The sequence below is a fragment of the Stegastes partitus genome, unplaced genomic scaffold, assembly GCF_000690725.1.
Source record: "Stegastes partitus isolate 25-593 unplaced genomic scaffold, Stegastes_partitus-1.0.2 Scaffold1711, whole genome shotgun sequence".
Classification (NCBI taxonomy): domain Eukaryota; kingdom Metazoa; phylum Chordata; class Actinopteri; family Pomacentridae; genus Stegastes; species Stegastes partitus.
In genome coordinates this window covers 103,923-115,004 of record NW_007579442.1, presented here as the reverse complement: position 1 = coordinate 115,004, position 11,082 = coordinate 103,923, and positions in this window count along the sequence as shown.

Sequence of the window (11,082 nt, the reverse complement as noted above, 5' to 3'; positions counted from 1 at the left end):
CCAATGAGAGGCCTTTGCTGATGAGCAGTGGTCCAGAACACCTGTCAACAGGTGCAGAAGTCTGACTGAGAGTTACAGAAACACCTGATGGCAGTGATTGGCTCAGAGGGTTGTTCAACTACATGTTAGTTCACAGCTCCCATCAGGATGGTTTGATTGTGTGTTTTTGTTTTGTTTTTTTCACCCAACTCCTAATTAGTAAGAACTTAGAAAGGCCTTTAATCACAAGCTTAGTGATGGATTTATTGACAGATCTTGCAAATCCGATGTTGGTGGGCTGTTTGACATCATGATGAGAGGGATAAAAAAAATAAAAATTCAGAGTGATTCCTGAATGTTCCCAGACAGGTTATCACATCGGCCTTTAGATCGTCCCACTGTGAGCAGCATCAACGGAAAGCACTGCTTCAGTTGTTTCAATAATTACATGTTAAAGGTGTGGATGACAAACTCAAGGTACAACCTCTGCTGTTAACAAGCATTTGTTTTAAGCACTATTTGTTTTACACACAGTCCACGAAGTCACAAACTTTGGGCCATGAAATAATGATTTGTCATCAGGGCTGTTATTCTCTGTAATTTACATCCATCCATCCATTATCTATACACCGCCTAATCCTCACTGGGGTCGTGGGGTAATTTACAATATTGATTGGTAATATTTTTCAGGTTGATGGTGGGGACAAGGACTTATTTTATAGTAACCATTCAAATTTTGAAAAAGACTTAGATTGCAGTGCTGGGTCGGCCTGATGAATAAACACCTTCAACAGTCTCCCACAGACGACTCGCTTCTTACAACAAACTGCACCAGAGTTTCTGGAGTTTCTAAAGTGAAGCTGGGTTTCATGCCTCGTTCAGATGTTAATTCCAATGTCAGCGCGGGATCGCGTTTCAGCCAGAGCCGGGACAAACTGCTTTCCCCAGGTCCTCCCCGTATGATCAGTTCCATCCCTTCCAGAGACCAAAGGGAACGCTGATCCGGGGGATTTAGGGTCTTTGTAAAACCGAGAACTCGGACTGAAACTTTGAGAATCACTGTGGCTGAAACCTGAGAGATTTGAAAGCAGAGAAAGGAAACTCACACCGTGTGAGAAGACGACGCGACCACCAAAAGCTGTGTGTCACACGCTCACATTGTCACAACACACACTCGACACAGATTTGCTTCGTAAGTGGATGAAGTCGCTAATCGCTGGATCACCAGAAGTACCGTTGGTGTGCGTGATGCCTTCTGCTTTTTGTCTCTTTGAAAAAATGCAAACGGTCACTTAGTTTCCAGAGTCTCACTATTGATTAATTTATTATATTAACATTTCTCAGCTTTGTTTTTATTGTGGAGTATTTTAGAGGAGCGCTGATGGATAAAAACCTGAGATCAGAAACAAAACTCCTGATGCACTAATCTGCAGTGAGAACCCAGCATGGGAACACATCGGGCTCCCACCTCGATTCCCAGCCTCGTTATTGGCCCCTAACCTGCTGCTGCTCATATGACATGCCGGCTTCTGTTTGTAGGAGATTCCTTCAGGGAAAAATTCCCTGTTGTGCTGTTGTGGAGGAATCGTCCCTTTTCAGCACCCCGGGGCCGAAGTGTCAGTGTCCTCATCCTGTGGCCCATAGATCAGTCTGGGATAGTCATACAGGGAGAGGCCCCTGGAAATTAGACAGTATGATACGTAAAACTAAAAGATAATGTCTGTTTCTGAGCTCGTTATCTTCGTATCACAAGTAACCAATATATTGACTTTTAATTACAACTCTGGAAATCCTACGACACCCACAAAGCTACACTTCTGTGTGGAGTCCATAAACATGTCTTCATTATTATTATTTGACAGAAGCGCACAAAGTCAGTATGTTTGTTTTTTCCCCAGTTCATTAGGCTCAGATTTATGATGCAGCCCGATTAGTGCAGCTTCAGTCAGCGATTCAAGATAAACTTTATGGATCCATCACCAGGGAAATGTACAATTACCATCTAGGTTTAGAGTTCACTGAAGCCCAAAATGTGTTGTTTTCATGTGGTCGACTTATTCAACACTTTTCTTCACTTTACATGAAAAAACAACACAATCTGCTGTGTTGAGAACAACAACATGTTTCTGTTTTACTACGACATTTTCACAATTCTCTGAAATAGTAAAAGCTGCACAGAAGTCCAGGCACTAATCCATCACAAACAGTGTTTTTAAATCAGCTACAAAGCAAACAGGAGCTGGTTTGAACTTAAGGTGGATTTTTAATATTTTATTTTTATTGCAAATTTGTCTGTTTCTGTGCACATGTAAAAGTTGTCTTGTCATAAAAAAATATGTCAAGAAAAAGAGTCCGTTTTAACATTTTCAAGTGTTTCCTGTCTTTATCTCACAGGCCTTGAGCCTCGGGCCCTGCAGGAAGAAGTCAGTCCGCTGTAGTCTATTATATTAATGTTGTGTTTGTTTTCTATGACGGGGGATTATTTTATTGTTGTGCCATTTGTGTCCAGGTGTCTTTTACATTCTGAAAACTCTACATGAAATATTCCAAGTGATACAAAACAAACAGTGTGATGATGATTTGCTTTAAACAAGTCTGCTGATTTAACTGCCACCTACAGCTGATGATTTCAGGTCTCCATATGTCACATCCCTCTGTGCCGTCCAGCTCTATTGCTATCCAAAAGAGTGATCACTGCACCACACTGTTGCACCTTCCTGACGTTAAACACATGCTGCAGCCTGTTAGCTTGTCTGCATGTACTTCCCAGCATGCACGGCATTCAGGTAAAGATCTGCTATGTATGTATGCAATGTGTCTCGACTACTTGACACACCTTGTGCATCGTTCCTATGCGGTATACTTTGGTCATATCTGAGAACAATGACTTATTTTCACTTTGAATAATTAACACAAGTCGCTCTAACTCGTCCACTATGTCCCCGCCCCAACCCTGGACCTGTAAGGGTGAAGCATGGCCAATTTATTCATAACGATGCTCCCACTGAGCGTCACCTGAGAAATGACGTGACGGGGGACCGAAGCTTTCCATGACGACACACACACGGGAACACAGCGCTGAGCTAGGTGCCTCGCTCAGATGTTTTAGTCATAAGATTAAGAAGATTCCATTTGTTATTCTTACTATGGCGCAGTATGATTGGGGCGTCCCAACAATAACAGTCGGACAGAAAAGGCTGAAATCCCCACAGCTAGGAAGCAGGAGAAGTCCCAACAACACCATGATTAATGGATCACATCAGCTGTGTGTGTGTAGGTAATTAGAAGCTCATTAAGAAGTAGTCCAAACTAAGCTTTCACTTTCCATAAGCAGGTCTGTTCCCCCCTTTATTATAACACACACACACACACACACACACACTGTCTTTTTCCACATTTACCTAAGGACAGCTCATCAGTCATGCAGTGTGCACACCTGAACAGATTGCAGCCTGTTTGACCGTTACAAACGATGCCATCTTCACATCATTAGGGGCTCAGAAAGGCCCAGTGTATAAGTATGTGTGTCCCGTTAGTACATCGCTGGGTTTCTGGGCCTGCATGTGGCAGCGTTTATGAACTGGGAATATGTGTGTGTGTGTGTGTGTGTGTGTGTGTGTGTGTGTGTGTGTGTGTGTGTGGGTGTGTGCATGCTTCTTACTTTATCAGAAACCCACCCCTTCCTTCCTGTCCCGGGTCAATGTTCATGCAAATACACACTTAAAAGTCCTCCAGGAGCTTGTTAACCAGGTTCCTTTTAACATACAACACACAGGAAATCGCGTTTCTTCTCTGAGAATTCTTATCGCTTCCAGAATTTGGGACTAATTTGATTTCTGAATGACACATAAACACCGACTATAAAAGGATCAGATGCACGCCGGAGGAAGCAGCGAGATGAGATAAAGCCATTTCTTTCTAACGAAGCAGGTGCAGTCGGGTTAGGGACGAGTCCACGAGATGTAAAATATTAGAAAAGGCGCTTGGGATGGGTAATGAAAAACAAATACTACTTACTCTCACACACACCTCCCAAAAGCTTGTTCATCACCTCCCCAACGAAACATCCTGCACTCGCTTTGCTCTGCAGCGAACGCCGGTTCGTCGTGAATCTGATCTGTCCTCATATCTGTTTTACAAGGTGAAATTGATGAGCAGACTTTAGTGGGTATTTGGCAGCAGGACAGGAAAATTACACGCCCAGTATTTGACGGCGCTCTCATAACATCCTCCGTGGTCATCTGTCCTGATCCGTCCCGGTCGCACAGCTCTCGGATAGTTTCCACTGTGATCCAGAAGAGACAGCGAGCAGCACATTTCCATTCACCTGTTCTTATACACACGGCTCAGCTATGCAAGAAAAAACCTGTGAAACCTCAGAGAACCCACAGACAAAGAGAGGCAGCGACATGGGAGCTAACTGTGAGGACATCGGACGGGAAACAGCTCATGTTTAGCTGTATTTTTGCTGCAGGTTTGCTAGAATCTTCACTTTTTCTGACAAATATTTCTGTGAGGTCTCTCTGAATTCAAAAATTGTCCATTTCTTCATTAGCTTTATCCAAAGACGACAGCACTCCAGAGCTACACTCAGCCTCTAGACATCTAAATTGCACCAGCTTAGCTTCAAGCAGCACAGCATCTCCAGCTCATCCATCCATCCATCATCTACACACCGTAATCCTCACTAGGGTCGTGGGGGTCACTAGTCCATCACAGGGCCAACATGAGAGAGAGATGGGCAGGATTCATGTTTGTTCTGTTTCTAATAGTTCTAAAGCAGGGGTCTCCATCTCCAGCTACTGTCCTGCAGGTTTTAGACGTTACTGCAACACACCTGACTCACATTAATGGATCATCAACAGACTTGTGTAGAACTTGACAACAAGCTGTTGGAGATCCATTAATGTGAGTCAGGTGTGCTGCAGTACGGAAACGTCTAAAACCTGCAGGACAGTATCTCACGAGGACCGGAGTTGGAGATCCCTGTTCTAAAGCTAACGTCTCATTATTGCCAAAATGTTCCTGTGAGTCCAGCACTAGTGGCCTACCAAGCCAAACCGGTGACAACATGTTCTGGAAGACTAACGTCTTTGCTGCAGATCGTCCACAAGTTAGTCACAAATCTGGCTCCAACATTTTTCTTTTTCTCAGCAGAACTGCTTTCAATCGCTAAAAAGATGAATTTTCCTCTGAAGTTGGTGGAGACCAACATAAATCAAAAAGGAAGTGATGCCAAGAACCAAATGTGGCCAATGGCACGTTACTATGCTGATTTCTAACACGGTGGTATCTTGGTTATCACCATGGTAAAGCTAGCTAGCTCACATTAGCTAGTTTGGCTATTGTTAACATCAGCCAGGTTATCTAATGACTAACAGAGGTCCAGAGCCATCTAACCAGTACTCTGATAGTCAGCAGTCTGTGTAATCAAACAAAAGCAGCATCTACGAGCAGCGGCATGCCACTATGGAAACCGACATATGCCCCCACAGTGGCACGCCGTCGGTCACTTTCAGTTTTGGCTCTGCAGCTTTGAACGGAGAGTGAATTCATCAGGAGGACAGAATTAAAGTCAATGCTGGAAGGCTGACCTGGCACAACGTTCACCAGAATAACTTTATAGGTCTATAATACAGCAGATGTTTGGTCCGTCCGTTCATATTACTGGAATCAAGCCTTCAGAACATAATGAACACTTTCAGTATTCTGCTGTGTTATGTGTGTGGAGTCTTGAGCTAATTGCACAGTTTAAAGGTTTAATCGTTTTACATTACAGCTGCTGGTGTGAGGCATGAAAGTGGCCCTAACCTCCAAAAAATGAAAATACAGTTATTGTCTGTTCTTGTTTTGGGGCAAAACATTCTTTAAATATAATTTATTTTACTGCTTTAACAAGTAGACGAGGAGAAGTCGTGTCACGTCCACTGTTTTAATCCTTTGCTTGCCAATTATGGTGCATGTATTGTAAAGTCTGAGCCCTCTGAAAGCAACACAGTCGTTGTTGAGTGTGGTGTAATAATTTAAACACTAATCTACTAATCTACAGCCGTTTATATACTGTAAGTATACTGACTGCTAATTAGCTTAGCAAAGGGAAATGCAGTGAATAATACTCCTGATCAGCGCCGCGGCACAACTAATCATTTCTATGCTTTGTAAATTGTCTATATTCCAATTTGAGATTAAATAAACTGCGGTTATTTGATGTTTCTCATTTTCCTGGTGAATGTGCTGGTGTTTGACCTAAAGCTCTATCTGAAACACTTCAGCATGTTTATGCTTCACAGCAGATTTTCCAGAGAGAGAGCCAGAAACACTCTGCAAACACTTGTGAACAGAGTGAGGCAGCGTTCAGACAGACAACGGGACATGCAGCGCCCGCATTCATGTAAAAATGGCCGCTGTGTGGACGCCGTGGGGATGCCAGCTTAGATTGTTCATGTGGGATGGTGACAGACTGAGCTGTAACATACGCTTTGTAATGCCGGTGACTTCCATCTGCTGCAACGACACATGAAGTGATCGCTTCCTTCAGCAGTAACACGCCTCCATGTAGTGTCCAAAACTACCATGTGGTGTTTTGGAAAAGTCTTTAAACATGTGGTTCTGTAACTCAAAGTGGACCTTACATGTTCCACTCTGCTTTTATTTCTAATCTGAATGCCCCCTTGCTGCCTGACAGATGGCAACCCTTTGCTTGTGCTGAACTTCTTATGGTGGCGCCAGTGTTTTGGATTCTGGAAAGTTCTGCTCCTGAAGAGACTCAAGGTCTGACAATCCTCGCATGTCAAACTTCTCCACAGCCTTCAGTTTTATAGTACATTATGTAACTTCAATATGGTTCCTATTCAGCGGTCCAAAACCTGACCTGAAGCCGACCAGAGTCCATTGATCCATCCTTCCACCCGTTCTCTAGACCTGCCTCATGCAGTACAGGATGGGAGCCGATCCCAGCTGGCTACAACCTGGACGGTTAGCTTGCCAGTCAGCCGCAGGACGAACACAAAGGAAAAAAGAACCGTGCATACTGACTCTTACACCACGGCCAATTTAGAATCACCAAATAAAGCACATCTTTGGACTGTAGTGAGAAACCAGAGCACCTGGAGACAACACATGCTCCCATTGGGGTACTTGGATCTACAGCAGACAACCCTAAAAAAACACTTCTATCTCCAACAGACGAAGGTCACTCATTGAAGCCCGCCTCCTTTGGTGGTCATATCGGTCCATCCATCCATTATCTATACTCACTGGGGTTGCAGGGGGCGGAGTCTATCCCAGCTGACTCAGGGTGAAGGCAGGTTCACCTGGACAGGTAACCAGTCTATCACAGGGCTACACTTAGAGACAGACAACCAAGCACACTCACATTCACACCTACGGACAATTTACAATCACCAATTAACCTCAGCATGTTTCTGGACTGTGGGAGGAAGCCGGAGAACCCAGAGAGAACCCACGCTGCACGGGGAGAACATGGCGACTCCACGCAGGAAGATCCCGGGTGTCTTCACCAACCGGCGACCTTCTAGCTGTGAGGCGCAGGTGCAAACCACTGAGCCACCATGCAGCCCCATATAAGTCCAGTATCCTTGAAATGATTCCCATATTAGCACATTTTACACATCATGATGTATTTCCTGTGCCATCATTCAGTTCTGATGCAGTAAATAAATGAGATCTTAGATGATGGGACAGTAGGAGCAGTGGATTAAGATCCAGCTTTCATGCAGGAGGCCTGATGATGTGGACTTTTCATTTTCACCTCGCCTTGATCAAAGAAGACACTCGTGCCTTGAAACTGAAGCAGTCTGACACAGATGGAGCAACGAGCTGAGGAGTGTTCGTTGGCTGTTGTATTCATGAGCTGGTCCTGATGTTTACATAGTTACACCGCTCACATGTTCTATATGCCCATCCATTCATACCAGCGTATCAGCGCACACTGTTTAGGATTATGTGTCTGACTATGTTAGCGTCACTTCTATTTAACTTCTCCTCTGACACTTGCATTGTGATAACAACACAGAACTGTGCAGCATTAATGTAAGTGAACCAACGAGAGATCAACTGATTATAAACTGAATGAGTAAACCGCCGAAACTCCGGCTTCAGTATTCTCTGAGCTCCCGACCGTCTCTCTGCCCTCCTTGTCCCTCTGTTTACATTCTCCTCAAACCGCAGGAAGCCATTTTTAAAGCAGCGCTACAGACGGAGAAGCGTGTGCATATGCATGTGTGGGTAGGTGGGTGAGTGATTGTTAGAGTTTCTGGCAGCGAGCCGGTTCACCATAAACAAAGTTTTTAAAAAATGGAAATCTCATCCCCCTGCCAGGAGAGCTTGTTGAAGAGAGAGAGAGAGGAGCAATGTGAGGAAAGGCGGCGGAAATGAAGAAAAGATTCGACTGTGCATCTTCAGAACTTTTACATTTAGTAACTGTCGAGGTCATGAGATGATTATTAGGCACTGGTGGCGCTGGACTAGCAGATAGAGGAGATATGCTAACAGTTCCTATGAGGGAACTTCAACAAGTTCTCAGCCTCACCCAGAAATAAGGGGCTTAACTGTATGCTCTAAAGTCTTATAAGGCTGTCCACAAAAACTCAAATGTTTAGAGCAATCAAAGACAAAAGGAAAGGAAACCTTGGGGGCAGCGTGCCGATATTTTTTTAACACACTTATATTGTTGTATTTTTACTTATATTTTGCTCTTGTTTTATTTATTCATTAGGCTTTTTCTTTAAAGAAACAGGACCTGAGTATTAATTTCATACCACAAACATGTGAACGTGAGCTGGCATGACAAATAAAGTTCCTTGAATCCTTGTTTCTGTCCCATAACTTCTTAACGGATCCTCAGACGTCCTCAGTAACAGGTCAGTTCTCCCTGATCACGTCAGTCACACTGAGGTGCACAAAAAAACTTCTGAGGATTTTTTTATTCTCACTGTTGACATCTGTTTTTTATGTTCTTAACCTGTGAATTGGAGCACGTTGAGTGGAAATGGTTTGTTGGAAGAAAAAAAGCAAACTGAAACACAAAAGATTCTTTTTTTTTGTTAATTAGTGCACAAAATATGAAGCGGAAACCTAAAGTCCACCCACAACAACAACAACGACAACGACAGGGACAATCACGGGGATCAGACTCGACACTTAGACGTCGTACTCTTGTGCATGAATTTCCAGTAATGTGACAAACAAAAGTGACCCAGAAGGGCGTGCTCATTCTCCTTGGTGGGGCTGATTCAGCGACTCCACAGTAGGAAAACACTGAATGCTCCCAGCAGCACGTTTCCCTGTAGGTTTGATCCAAACTTTCCTGCTGGTCTCCTGACCGCACCGCTCTGTTACTGCCACTAACTTCTAACTGGGATCCATCAGTAAATAGGATTATTTTCCATCAACTACTGTGAAATGTTGCTACGTCTCATCTTGCATTCCCTCCTGAGAAACGGGTCAGAGGCAGCCTTCGTCTCCACTAGACTCCACGAGACTTCTGCTGATTGGAATCTTGCATTTATTATTTAGAAAACTGCATTTCTATCTGTCAGTGACCAGAGCGGGATGCACTGATCATCTGATGGTTTACTCTTGTGGATCTTGCTTTGGATTCAACTAGTCGGCCTGCATCTTCAATGGAAGGATACAAGTCAGGGTGATCAGAGGTGCCAGATAGTTTGGAGCAGGTCTCTGTGGAGCCAATGAGTCTACCAGACATGTTGAAGGTAAATAACGGCAGCAAAACAGTGAAAATGTACAGAACATAGAAAAGAATCACATTACAGTTTTCATTTGTGTATGGCTTTTGGTTAACTGCATCGTGGGCTCCACTCAGTACCCACATCTGCAATGAAATAGCAACTCTAAATAGCCTGAAAATAAAAATAAAATAAAAAATTCATGTGGCTACCAAAGCAGAAAAAAAACCTTCAACAACTGAAAGTCAGGGATGCTAAAAAACTAAAAACCTACTTAATTGAAAAACATAAAAGTGTAATTAAAGAGAAATATTAAAGATGTGAACAAGGTGTCCCCGGAGCAGGACTTGTATTATTATTAGTAGCAGGTCACGGCTCTGCTTGGGCTCACCGCCAGAAAACTAGGCTTCAACTTTTACTGTCAAATGTTTGTTTATTGTAAAACCATACGGCTTATATTGCCTGCCTATGGAGAATAACAGAATAGAGCAGAATGGAATAGATTGATTTCCTCGTGGTTAACACACAGCACAGACACTGTTTATAATTCTTGTTCCAGCAGCAGTCTTTTCAATAAACAGCCTGACACTCTGACAAATGGCTGCAGTCCACCACGGTTCGTTAACATTGCTCTTGTCTCCTTCTCTGTCTTTGGGTAGCAGCGCTTCTACATCCCATAGCGCTGGACACAAATGAAGATTTGGCCGAATAAAAACTTGAGATTCTCACACAAAAGCAGCAGGAAAACAATAGTACCCTGATTTGGAGTAGTGTTCAAAAATATCTGAAGCTTTTTAGCAGAATAATTAAATAGACAAGGATCAGTAACTGTGACAGGATTCCACATACTAAGAGTGTTTTAATGGGCTGGTTGTTAATTGTAAAAGGGTAATCCAAGGCTATACACTGTGGTGTTTACAGTGGTAATTATATCAAAGATGTCATGTGTTTGCACCAATGCTGGAGTCACAGCTAACATCCTCTGAGCCCCGACTAGCTAGCCATGCTTCTGAAGCTTCTCTGGAGAAGGAAAGGTGAAGACAACACTCTTTAGAGGGTGAGACAGGCCTACTGCACATCCACAACTATCTCTATCAATACAGACGATGACCTGGGTCCCTTCAGACTATTAGATCAAGACCATATGGGAGCATTGTTAGCCCAAACGACACACTTCTGATGCACAAAGGTAGCATAAACTTCTAAAATTGACTATAGCAACAGTTTTATGATCCTGTTACGTTAGAGAGGGTGAAGAGTAGGTATGGTACTGGCCCCGGTACTAAACAAGCCCTGTGTGAAACAATACACTCATCATGAAGGAATATAGTGATCATCAGACACGTCCATCAAAGCTCTCTGAGATCAAAGCATCAGCGAGAAACAACCCAAAGAA